We start from the raw sequence: 13,802 nt of genomic DNA, 5'->3' as shown, positions 1-13,802 counted from the left end.
CCAGGCCCGGAAGAGGTAAGAACAATTTTCCCTCCCTCAACATTTCTCTAAAGCATGTCTTTAAAAAAAATCATGAATTTTGATGTATTTTTATTTTAAACATTCAAAATATATTTTTATTGTTACAGCAGTATTTTTAGCAGTGGAAAACATAGTATTTTTCTTGAGTATTGTGTTTAGGAAATTCCTAGCAGATTTATTATTCTTTTTAGTATGGAGATTTAAAACTCAGAAAAGTTTCTATTTTTATTAAACAGGAATATTATCAATGGTTATTGAACAACATAATACTATCTAATCAGTTTCTCTTTTCAAATTTTAAACAAAATTTACTGTATATGCTTGTGTAATGCCTGCACCCAAACTTTTCAGATAAAATTTATGTTAAAAAAGTGACTCCACAATGTCTGCACCCCAAAAATTAAAAGAATTTCTTACTTTAAAATATCTTTTTTAACATTCCAATTTTCTCTTCAGTCAATATCATTAGTCGATAAACATCTTTAGAGAAATAATATGCATTTGTTTTGTCTTTGGTTGGTGCCAGGATGGAAAGCAGAGACTTTCCTGGCTTTATGGTATCCAGTCATAACATGAGTGCAGACAGAGTAATAAATGAAGGCAGTCCAAACAGGTTTAGTAATACTTTGTAGTTGTGATACTAAAGGTTTTCAATTTTTGTTTAGATGGCACAATTAAGTCAAGAGGTTGAGAACCTCTGCTCTAGATATTTGACATCTAATTGTAAATTTAAGAACTATTTGAATATGTGCACTAATCTAAATATATTTGTTTCTTTTACAGAGCCTATCTCCTTCACCACCACCCCCAACACCCAAAGTAAGTTTTGTATATTATACTTCATATATATTATAATGAGAATAAGTATCTCTCAAGTAAGAGTTTTAATGTAAAATTTTATTTAACTTGGTTATTAGCTTTTTTTATCGGTAGTCAACTTAGTGTAGGAGCTTTTATTAGACATCTGTCCTCAGTTTTAACTTCCCAGTTGAAGTTAAATCTTGCTTTTTGAGAGCATTATTTATGTTAATGTTTAAATAATGTCCTTTATGATTATTGCAAGAAATCTTCTTTTTTTTTTTAATAGAAGATAATTTTGAGGTGTGTATGGATAAGTTCTTCATAGTATATCGAAATGAAGTAGTAAAGAAACATAAAATAATAGCCTAAGATTTTGCTATAAAGCTGTGTAAGAAAGTCAGTTCAAAGATCTTAAAATATCTTACTCTGTTGTAAAGCTGTGAGCAGCTTGGAAAATGGTTTACTTTATTCTGTATCCTAACATGGTTTATGCCCCATCTGAGATTTTAAGTAATGACCGACATAATGTGTCGTTTGTGCAACTGCCTTTCTCATCCTCTACAGCTATAACATCTAAAGCGTAGAAAGATTAAGCACAAAAGGCATGAAAGTTATTTGTCTTGATTATTTACTGTTACTAAGATCTTTGTAGGTTTTTTTAAGTAATATCTTGGCGGCACATTATTGCTGCACTGATCTCATAAAAGCTCTCATATGTATTGTATTGAAAGTTGAGTACGTATAGTATTGTATGAAATTGTCTCTCTCATATGTATAGTATTGAAAGATTCTATGTTTGTTGCTTTTACAGTGGGTGGCATGTCCTCCACCTCCACCACCCCCACCATCTGCACCATCTGCTTCGCCTAAGCCTCCACCTCCCCCACCATCTACTTCTCCTAAGCCACCACCTTGCCCACCTAAGGTAAGTTTTATGCATCTTCATATATATTATAAGGAGTATGATTAAGTATCTATCAATTAAGATTTTGAATGTTTTTAATTCATAATTTAACTAAAGTTCTTGAGATTTGATATCAGTAGACATTTTTTATCAGTAGTCAGCTTAGTGTAGGAGCTTTTAGAAGATGTCTGTGCTTAGTTTTAATTTCTCATCACAAGTCAAGTCTCGTTTATTGGGAGTATTGTTTTGTTAGGTGAATGTTTAAATAACATTAAGTATAGTAACTTTTTTTTATATTTCATATAACTTCGTTACTAGAATTTTCATTAGACTTTGTTTTGAAGCTTTTATTAGACATCAGTTGTTTGTCTTAATTTCCCAGTTGAAGTTAAGTCTTGTTTGTAAGAGCATTGTTTTGTTGTGTACATGTTTAAATAATGTAATTATAAACAATTTGTAATCATTTGCTTGCAATTTCTATTTGTAGTAATTAAATATCGAGAAATTTAATGTTTCTTCATGTGTCGTATACTTACCAAAGATAAATTAGTTTTGAAATTTCAGTTGTTTGTGTAAGGCAAGAATTTTTAATGTATTGTTTGTTATGATGTTGCTTCTATTCTGTACACAAATTCAATATGATTTGCAAATAATTTGAGCACAAAGGGTATATTTGAGGTTAACCATTTGAAAAATGTCTTCATTTTTTTATTTAACTCTAAACTACATAAAAGTCATATTTCTTATTACGAGTGTCTGATTCAGAATCTGTTAAGAATTCCCCAAAGAAGGATTCAAAAATTTTTTTTTCTTTCATATTAACATTATACTGCAAATCCTCAGCTAGATGGGAAAACCAGCAAAAAAGGCAGTAGGGCTGGAAGAGTGGCAGGGGCCGAGTCCCCTTCGTAGTATAGATGTCATTAATGTTAAGAATATGATTATGCTTAGTTGATTTTCCTATGAAATATATATAATTATTTAGGAAGCAGCATTTCGTTCAGCGGATAATCTCTTGATATATGGTACTTCCATACTTCCTTACTTTGTTAATGATATGGGAAATGTTTAAAATGTTATATTTTGAAATTTATAATCTTTCAGATTTATAAATGGCTAATTAAAAATTTTTTTTCCAGCACCGGCCAGTTACACGGTCGATGACGAAAGGTCGGGCAGGCATGTCATTTCTGGTAAGACAAATGAAATTTATGTTTTTTCATATTTAATTTTAATGAAGGAATTTTGAGTTTTTACATATTTTTCTCTTGTCACAAAGTGAGAACTGAATTAAATGAATGAAAAATGTATCTTAAATTTGAGGAATTAAGTATAAATTCAAATGCATTAAAAATGTGTATAAATGCTCCATACAAGAAAGTCATATTGTGTTCACATCAAGATTTTTTATTAATAAGGAATGCATAATTTTCCTAAACACAAATATACGATAGCCAAAGAAATGTATAAAATGTTATATTTTGAAATTTATAATCTTTCGGATTTAAAAATGGCAAAACATGAATACTTGCGTCATTTAAAACACTTTTTTAAGTGGAAGACAGACAAACAATCGTGCAAATAAAGGCCAGAAGAAGGAACTTGGCTGGATTTTCAATATAACTGGACTTTTGATGCAATTTGCACATGAGTGTCTTCAATTTTAACTGAATTTTTGAAACAAAGTCTTGAATTGTATGCAGGTCGGCTTATATTTGGAAATGTCTGGTACTCTCTTAAATGATTTCTGCTGTTCCTTTAAGTATTGTTTTCTTGCTTTTATTTCAGTGTTGCAATAGCAATTATATTTTCTCATTTATTTTTATCTAGTAAATGTTTCAAATATCATATAATCTGTGTTTTGTACAGTATTTCATAATTTCATTTCTTGTAGTATTGTCATGGAATTGTATTGTTGAAATGTGCCTGATCTTAAAAATTTCCGTCAAAAAAAAGCTCTTAATAACATTAAAAGAACATAAAAGCAGTGTCTTTAGTGCAGTAATCCACCTAAATCCATGATTTTATGCCAATATTTTGGTAGTTTTTCAAACAAAACCTTTGGCCCAGAAACTTGGTGGCTGTGAGTCTAAAATCATATCAACTTCATTTTGACCACCTGTGTGGAATGGAAAGCAGCACCAGCAAGATGTAGCTGCAGTTGTAAAATGTCCGGGAAAGCTCGAAAATTCACATCCAGCAAAACAACTGCTTGATAATTTATATTAGTTTTTTATCTGATTTCAGTATCTCATAAAAGCTCTCATATGTATTGAAAGTTGAGTATGTATAGTTATTGTATGAAATTGTATCTGTCATATGTTATAGTATTAAAAGTTTGTAAGTATGTTTGTGTCTTTTACAGGGGGCGGCATCTCCTCCACCTCCACCACCCCCACCATCTGCTCCTAGGCCGTCACCTCCACGATCTGCTCCTAGTCCACCACCTCCACCTCCTCCACCACCTAAGGTAAGTTTTATGCATCTTCATATATATTATAAGGAGTATGATTAAGTATCTGTCAATTAAGATTTTGAATGTTTTTAATTCATAATTTAACTAAAGTTCTTGAGATTTGATATCAGTAGAGATTTTTTATCAGTAGTCAGCTTAGTGTAGGAGCTTTTAGAAGACGTCTGTGCTTAGTTTTAATTTCCTATCTGAAGTCAAGTCTCGTTTATTGGGAGTATTGTTTTGTTAGGTTAATGTTTAAATAACATAAAGTATAGTAACTTTTTTTTATAGTTATTGCAAGGAATCATTCGTTTCATAGACATAATGAGTCATTCGTGGAAATTGACTTTCTCATCCTCTACAACTGTAATATCTAAAGATTAAAAAGATTAAACACGAAAGACACAAGGGATATTTTTCTTGATTATTTACTATAGAAAGATCTGTAGGTCTTTTGTTGTAATATCATAGTGAAACATTATTGCTACACTGATCTAATGGATATATATCTGGTACCTCTTTAACACAATATATTTCAATTTTAAGCATTTTTGAAATCCAGATGTGTTTCCTATTTGAATGCTTCATGCTTAATTTGAGTGGTTTAGTAATATAGAATGAGTATCAAAAACAGTATCAAAGTAATGTCCCATCCATCAGACTCCAGTTTTCATTCCCCTGTCAAACTTCGACATACGCAGTTCAAGAAAAATGCACACAGATTTGTTTGAAAAAGCTTAGAAATTTACATCGAACAACTCGTAGTTTTTTATAATTTATATTAATTCTACTTGATGTCCGTACCTCCTAAAAACTGGCATACAGTTATCTCAAGATTTTTCATACCTGATTTTGAATGTAAGAAATATTTGTAATATGTGCACTAACTATTAAAAGCTCCTAAATACATTTGTTTCTCTTACAGGAGATGATGACTTCCAGGCGGCGGCGGCGGCTCCCAACTCGGGTCAAACCGCCCGTAAGTTTTATTGTTTTAACATAATTATTTAGTTTCAGTGGTTTTAGTAGACATCAGTACTTAGCTGTAATTTTCTAAAAGTTAAGTCTCATTTTTTTGGAGTGTGGAGATATTGATTTTTGTTACTCGCAAACTGCATGCCCAAATTTCTAGCTGTAACTGTAGTGGATATTTTCAAGATGCGTGAAAAACACTTAACGCTCTGTCGCTGCCGTGCTTGGTCCGATTTATTCTCCAACTCAAATATCTTCAGTGTTGATTAAACGAGTAGTTATGAAGAGTAATTGTTGTGATTAAAGGTTTATTATTTAAAATCGATCATCTGTATGTGTTTATTCAGTGGTTCTCAACCTTTTCACCAACGTGTACCATCCAAACAAAAACTGAAAAACTTATGTACCACCACTACATTTTACAATGATTATTTTTCAGTTTCTCAATAGAGATATTAAGAAATATATTTTGTCATTTTCACAACCTATTGGCTGTATGTATTTAATATGCACACATAAAAATGTTAGATTAAAAATTGGTTACGATTTTAATAATCAAAATGTCCTCTAAATAGCTTTAATTTTACAATTTAGGCAGAAATTTGGCTGTGCTTAAGATATTTGAATCTCTTTATGTTTGGTCTTATTTCACTTAGTTTTTAACCATAAATTAGGATCCACTTTTGATTTTATTGTGTATCTATTTTCAAATCTAACATGGAAGAAAATCCTTGTTCACACAAATAGGTTGTGAAAATAGGGCAATAAATTTAATATCTTTATTTGAAAATGCATTCTTTTTTTTTGGGGGGGGGCGGGTTCAGCCAGAAGTTAACAAATGTGCTATTTTTTAAATCTTCAGTTAGAGTTTGACCACAGAAAATTTCTCTCAATTGTTCTTTTTCCAAACGAGATAAAATTTCAGGTACATTTGAGCAAAATTTTCTTTTTCGTAATCCTTTCGAAAATACATGTTGAGATTATTTATTAATGAAAAACAATGAATTTTATTGTTGTACGTTAATTTTTTTTATTTCAAATTATTTTAAAATTATTTTTCTAAAAGGTGGTAAAATGTTGAAAATATTATTACATAATTCTTTAATTATTAGCTCGAGTTTTTTAACAGAACATTTATTGGTAAATAAATTAACACATTATCCTTGCAATCCTAAAATTTATTCATTTAATTTTCCCAAAATATCAGCTAAATATGTTAAACATGCCAACCAGAATTCACTAAATAAATATTTTTATAATTCTAATTTTTAATCATGCAGGAAAATTTTAATTTCTGATCGAAGTTTATACAGAAGATTTAAAACTTTGCTTCTGGATAACCACCTTACTTCAGAGTATAGCAAAAGCGTTTCATGTTCGTTGCCCATCTCTTGGCATAAAATCATAAATATTCTCCAATTTAAATTTTATTCTTCAATTCTTCATTTTTAATAAAAGTAATAGTTTTCACTGCTTGATTCAAAACAATTTCCAGGTTTTTGGGGATTGTTTTAGCTATCAAAGCTTCACAATGAATGAAGCAGTGAGTAAATTTAGTTTCAGGTGCGACATTTTTTATTTGAGAAATAACACCCGAATGTTTCCTGTTAAAGCCTGAGCTCCATCACTGCATACAGCAATGCACATATTCCAAGAAATATCATTATCAGACATAAAATTGTCAGTTACAGTACAAAGTCTTTAATCCGGACTCGTCGGGACTTTGGCGGTTCCAGATTTGGGATTTTTCTGGATAATAAATCATCAATTTAAATCTGGTAAGATGGCATGCAGATATTATACAATTTAAAATATGAAATCATAATTTATGAAATAAAGAATAATTATGATCTAAAGGGTATCAAAACTTACAAAAAAAGCTTAATATATATTTCTTTACTTTATTAAAAATTTCTTTTAACGCACGCATGCATAAAGTATACTGTCCGCTATACATTGAACGCGCATGCATAGAGTGTTTGTAGATTTGAGGTCCGAATTATAGATCATTCTGGATTATGGACGTCCGGATTAAAGACTTTGTACTGTACTTTGAAAATATCATTTACAGTTAGTTGTTCTGTAATGAAGACATTCTTAAAATAAATACTGTTCGGGAATTCACTTATCTTCTTCAAAACGTATTTAAACTAATAATTGAACAGAGTACGTTATATCAGTACTTTCATCCAACTGTAATGCGAAATACTTGCTGTGTTTTATTTTTTGAACAAGTGTCTCTGTTATGAATTTACTGGATCATTTGATAACGTAATATTATTAAGTTCATTAGTTTCTTTTTCGTTTAATAATGTTAAAACGATATCTTTAGCTGCTGGTAATGTAAGGTTTTCTCCAATAATGTGAACCTGCCCCCATTCTTAACAATTCTAAGTTCCGAAGGTTTTTTACTTGAAATAATGAAAACTTTCATTACTTGTTTACTATTTTTGAACTACGAAAATTCGAAAATTTCCTCTTAAAATATTCTTTAGATTTATCCTTTAAATTAGCATGCTTAGGCTCAACTTTCATAACACTTCACTGCATAATTTCATAACAGTTCACTGCAAACAAAAGATCAAGGCTGAGATTCCATTTTCATTTCCATTCCAAGGAAACTGAAATGATAGCTTTCATTACATTTTCCATAAACAATTTGTCATTTCTATTCGATATTATTAGTGCTAGTAGATTGTCCTGGCTCCATTGCACGCGAATCCACACTTTTCACTTACTCAATCCTAGCCATATACACTGGTGTGCAAAAATTAAGGACGAGACGGTTTTTTCAATATAACTTTGTACAAAAGCTTTCGAAATCAACACATTTAATACCGTAAGATCCCCAATACGTAAGGACATGGGTAATGTAAGCAACGCTTACTAAAAGAGAAATCAGAGGGATAAAAAGAAGCTTTATTGAAAAAGTAGCATGGAGCGCAATGCGGCTGAAGGCCGAAACATCCCTGTGATGGGTGTCCAGCAAGAAACATCCGGTCTTTAATAGGGGATATGATCTCCCCTGACTGCTAGGCAGGTTTCACAGCGTTTGCCCATGCTGAGAATGAGGGTGTCAATGAGTTGTTGAGGCATTGCTGCCCATTCATCTTGCAGCGCCAATCGAAGCTCCGGAATCGTTACTGGTGGTAAGGTACGAGCTGCCAAGTGTCTGCCTAGAAAATCCCATACATGCTCGATGGGATTGAGATACGGAGATCGTGCCGGCCAATCCATACGTTCAATATCCTCAATCTCTAAGAGCTGTTCGGCAGCTACTGTGCGATGACATGGTGCATTGTCGTCCATGAAAAGGAACTGCGGACCCATAGCGCCTCTAAAAAGACGCACATATGGAAGAAGAATCTCGTTACAATAACGGGTCCCGTTAACTGAACCTGCGTTGAAGATGTGAAGGTCTGTACGACTACCAAGCATGATGTCTCTCCAAACGAGAACACCGCCACCTCCATACCTGTCCCTTTCAATGATGTTCGAGGGATGATTGCGGCTTCCCCGCTCTCTCCAGATGAGTATGCGATGAGAATCGCTACTCAGACTGAATCTGCTCTCATCTGTAAAGAGTACTTGTCCCCATTCATTGTCTCTTCAATTCCGGTGTTCCCGGCACCACAGAGAACGCCTTCTCCGATGGGCAGGCATTAGAGGTACACACTGTACAGGGCGTCGTGGAAACAGACCACCACCGTGCAGTCTTCTGGCCACGGTAAAACGTGATATCGGTCGTCCAGTTGCCTGAGTCGTGTGTCTAGCGATTTCTCCCACTGTCTGCCGCCTGTTTCTTCTGGCCTGTAAGGCAATATACCGGTCATCTGCGGGTGTGGTTCCTTGTGGACGACCACTAGTAAAGCCCCGGATAGCTGTTCCTGTAGTTTGAAATTGTCTCCATAGTCGTGAAACGATGCTGTGAGCAATTCCGAACTCTGCAGCCACACTTGTCACACTGCGGCCTTCCTTCAACTTCCCAATGATTCGACCTCGGGTAAAAGCATCCAGATGTCGTCTAACAGATTGATTATTCGCCATTTCTCGCTGAGGCAGCAACTCGGTGTGATTTTAACTGCTATACGGCGTGCAATCTCTTTGCCAGAAATACTGATCTTACACCGACAACATGCTTTATACTACTCAGACACTCCCCCATTACGTCTACCTGCATATCTGCGCATGTGCTACCGTACATCACGTTACTTAATCTCCTGATTGGTTTTTCTGTCCGCTCTGCCTCTTTGTTCAGCTGATATATGTTAGTTTTTCGACTTCGTCCTTAATTTTTGCACACCAGTGTATTGTTTCTTACTGATTCTGATTCTGTTCTGTACGCAAATTCAATATGATTTGCACATTTTGAATCAACCATTTGAGAAATATTTTTATTTAATTCTAAACTACATATAAGTCATATTTCTTTTTATTAGTGTCTGATTCAGAATATTTTAGGAATTCCCCAAAGAATGATTTTTTAAAATTCTATTCATATTAACGTCATACTGCAAATCATCAGCTAGATGGAAAAACCAGCAAGAGTGCTTATTTAAATCAATTGAAGGTGGTAGGGCTGGAAGAGTGGCAGGGGCTGAGTCCCCTTGGTAGTAGTGATGTCATTAATGTTAAGAATACGATTATTGTTAGTTGATTTTCCTATGAAATATTTATGGTTACTGAAAGTTAGGAAAATTTTCGAAGCACCATTTCATTCAGTGGGTATCAGTGGTCAGTCTCATATGTGGCACTTTGTTAATAATGATATGGGCTGCTTTGGACTTTTTGTACTTAAATTTTGCAAGGAAGAAAATGTAAATGAATGTAATGCAAAGAAATGAATGAAATGTTAGATTTTGTAATTTATAATCTCTTAAATTTAAAAATACCAAAATAAAAGTATTTGGGTCAATTAAAACATTTTTGTAACTGGAAGTATGTATATCTGTGATAAACAGACAAACAGTTGTGCAGGTAAAGGCCGGGGAAGGAATTTTGCTGGATTTGTGTTATAAAAAAGGCTGACAGAACATATCAAAAACGCTGAGATACATGACCATTATCTACGGAATCACATCCAAAACGAACACCTCCATCTGATGGGCGAAGTGGTTCTCGAGAAAATAATTGCAGATGCTCAGACTGCCAAATATTAATCCACCATTATTGGACTCCTGACGCAAGTCATCAGGAGCAAATGTCTATGATAATACGAATTGTCAATGTTTATGTGACAACAGTTGAGATTTGTGAACATTTTGTAGTAGTAGCACAGGTTTGAGTTTGACAGAAGCATGCTTAAATAAGCTTGATAAATGATATTTTCAAATACAAAACTGCAGAAGGCAAGGATATGATAAGGGATCCAGTATGTAGGGACAGAACAGTGGTGTACGCATACAGTGGAAAACGCATACTCGAGCTAAATCCGAAAGCATTTTACGTTCCATGCGGTTATCACAGCTTTGTGCACAGCGATATGGCAAATTGTTTGACTGCGGCTATCAACCAGGGATTTTTCATCAGATTACTTGGTTTTTACTGGGATATGCTCAAGTGATATGTGAAATTGTTTACAGTGTGAAGCCAATTTCAGAAACACGTTGTGAATGTCGAATAGATTCCGTTAAAGCTGTGAGGATTCAGCTAGGATCAGTTTATGGTGCTTTGATTGAGGTCTGTGAGAGTGCAAATGATAGATTAAAATTAAACGCTACCCTTTCAATGCCATCGAAACGATTGGGACTCTGATTTACTAGAGAGCTGTCCTGCATTTAAAAAACTTTCCCCAGTCTTATTTATTGTATATTGCCAAATTTTTGTGGCATTAAATCAATTCATACGTTGTTCTTTATGCTTGTATCTGTATTTCTAGTGTGCTAGTGTGAAATTTTTTAATGTTCCTGAATGCAACTTTTTGCTTGAACTCCATGTTAAAAGATTTTATTTCTAATTTAAACATTTTATTACAGCGCCGGCCGTGGACTAGGGCGATGACCAATTACCAGCCGGTGACTAGGGCAAAGTCAAAAATAAAGGGGGGCCCAAGGCCTTATTTTTAATAAAACCTCTCTCTCTCTGAGGTAAGCTTCATTTAATTTATGCATTTTATTTTATGCAGTTTTTTCATCATTGCTAAACTGTTGTAATAAATAGTGAATAATTAGGTACATTTGTGACTATTTATTTCTATTTGTGTATTATGTTATGTAGCTAAAAAATTAGAAAGAATGCAAACAAGTAAAACTAATAATGAAGGATGTCACTCACTTCTGACCTTCATTTAAGTTTTGAAATGGTAATCTATATGCAGGCCCAGATTGCATAGGGTGTGAGGCCCGATTGTTTTTTTTTTTTTTTTTTTTTTTTTTTTTTGCGGAGCCCTCTTTCTAAAATTAAATATTTAAATAAAATTCAAATTCAGTATATATATATATATATCAAATGTCATTTATCATCAGACATGTAAACTTCTACATAAATTAAAAAATAAAAATGTTCAAAGTACAAAAACATTTATTGACTATAAATTTATATCACCGAATATGAATGCATGAATTATTCATATATATGTAATATTTGTATGTTTTTGTTCTGTAAATTCTTCTAAAATTGTTTGAAAATATAATTTCCTTGCGTCTTCACTTTCAATCGACATAATTGCTAAAGTATTTAATCTATCCTGATTCTTTGTCGCTCTCAGATAGTTTTTTTGTTCTGGGAAATGATCTCTCTCCAGAAGCAACACTTACTGGAATTGTTAAGAATATTCGGAGAGCAAATTTTTATCGGATAATGATAGAGCTCCGATAAAAATTTGAACATTTTAAACCATTAACGAGCCCGCCCCTTGGAACGAAATGCTTTGAAAATGTCTGTGCTGTCAGATAACAAACCCCTCAAAAAAAAAAAAAAAAAAAAAAAAAAACATTTGAACACACTTGAACAACGTTTTCTGAAATCTCTCTAAGATGGCCCAGCGTAGAGCAGTATGTTTGCTTCCCCTTAGTGTGATGGATAAGCCATAAAATTGCCTCCCCGCTATTGAATGGCAAGAAGTACTTCTTGGCTTTAGTTTCGTCTCTCCTATTTCTTTGTACTTGTAGTTTGTCTTTTAATATGTGACATCCGAATTTTCCGAAATCTTTTTAGGATTTTAGCTTCCAAGCTTGTAAATTTTCAATTATTCGACATGTTTTATTGGGCAGTATTTTAAGAAAGATCATTATTTATTTTGTTACACAATTTTTTTACTATTTACTTATCTAGTTTATTTAGTTTTAGTAGGCCAATTTATTTTGGGATATTAAATTTTAATCCATTCTTTTACCGACTCAGTTTTTATCACATTATAAGTCTATATATATTTACGATGAGAGTACAATATTTATCAGGAATTTTTGGAAAATTTGGCATACGTATTTTTATTTTAGTGTTGAATTTTTTCCACAAGTTGTTCGTTAACAGTCGAGCTGATCTTCATAAACTTTTCAGCATGGAATTGGCATGCAATTATCTTCCTAATGTTTTTCGGGATTTTATAGCAATTTCTAGAATTTTGGCGGTTTTCTACAATTATTTTGTTAAGTTTAACTATTGTACAGTTGTTACTAATGTGGAATTTAAAACCAAATATGTATTCCTTCATTGATTTGAGAGATCGCATTTCGAATTTAAATGGAAGTTTAAATGAATTTGATAAAATCTTATCACAGGCTAGAAAGAATTATTTCTCTGTGTTGGATGGATTTTCTCACCTTTCCGTATTTTATACATTAAATGCATAAAGCTGACATGCACAAAAATCCCTTTTGATTCTTACAGTTTCAGTTAAATGAATTGTAAAATATATATAAATATTAATATAACTGTAAAATATATATATATTTTAACTTTCAAAATGTATTTGCTCGTTTATGCATAAATTTAAAATCGTGGGACTTCCACTTACAAATTATATGACTAAATTGCTGTATTTAAACTAATAACTGAAATTATAGTACAGTCAAAAGTCATTAATCCGGACTCGTCGGGACTTCGGCGATTCCGGATTATCGATTTTTCCGGATTATAGATCATCAGTTTAAATCTCGTAAGATGGCATGCAGAAATTATAAAATTAAAAATATGAAACCGTAATTTATGAAATAAAGAACAATTATGATCTAAAGGGTATCAAAATTTGCAAAAAGAAAAAGCTTAATATTTATTTGTTTACTTTATTAAACATTTCTTTCAATGTAAGTTGTTTAAGTTTTGCTTCCTTTCATGTGATAATATTTTCTCTTTAATTCTATTAAACAGACATAATTTCTTGTTCAGATAATGACGAAAGCGAATTATAATGAGGAGGAACTTGTTTTAAATCATATCAAAGACTGAGTACACCATCCAGATGAAATGCTACATTTAGTAAAGAATTATAAGCCAAATAAAATAAAAACATCTGCGCTGAAGATAAGGATAGTGCTGACAGATCAACTTCCAATTCATTAAGCGCAGGCCTGAAATTGATAAACAGATTTCGGATTTCAAAACATACTACTTTTGCTTTAGATCCTTTACATATTAACAAATATATATCGAAATTCTATTTGATATAATCGAAAGTTTAAGCTTACTTTTATAAAATTGCCCTCACAGTCT

The 13,802-nt window shown here is 32.6% G+C and overlaps 1 long non-coding RNA gene across 1 annotated transcript; it reads left to right on the top strand.

Moving 5' to 3' along the window:
- Window positions 1–1,633: 1,633 nt before the first annotated feature.
- LOC146993034 (uncharacterized) lies at window positions 1,634–4,197 on the top strand. Its single transcript, XR_015038558.1, has 3 exons — window positions 1,634–1,747; window positions 2,866–2,919; window positions 4,092–4,197. It is a non-coding gene; the product is annotated as an uncharacterized LOC146993034 (long non-coding RNA).
- Window positions 4,198–13,802: the final 9,605 nt, after the last annotated feature.

Source organism: Stegodyphus dumicola, chromosome X1 (genome assembly GCF_044657685.1).
Source record: "Stegodyphus dumicola isolate Sdum_Otavi_A_Nest chromosome X1, ASM4465768v1".
Lineage (NCBI taxonomy): Eukaryota > Metazoa > Arthropoda > Arachnida > Araneae > Eresidae > Stegodyphus > Stegodyphus dumicola.
This window is presented reverse-complemented; position numbering and strand designations above follow the sequence as displayed.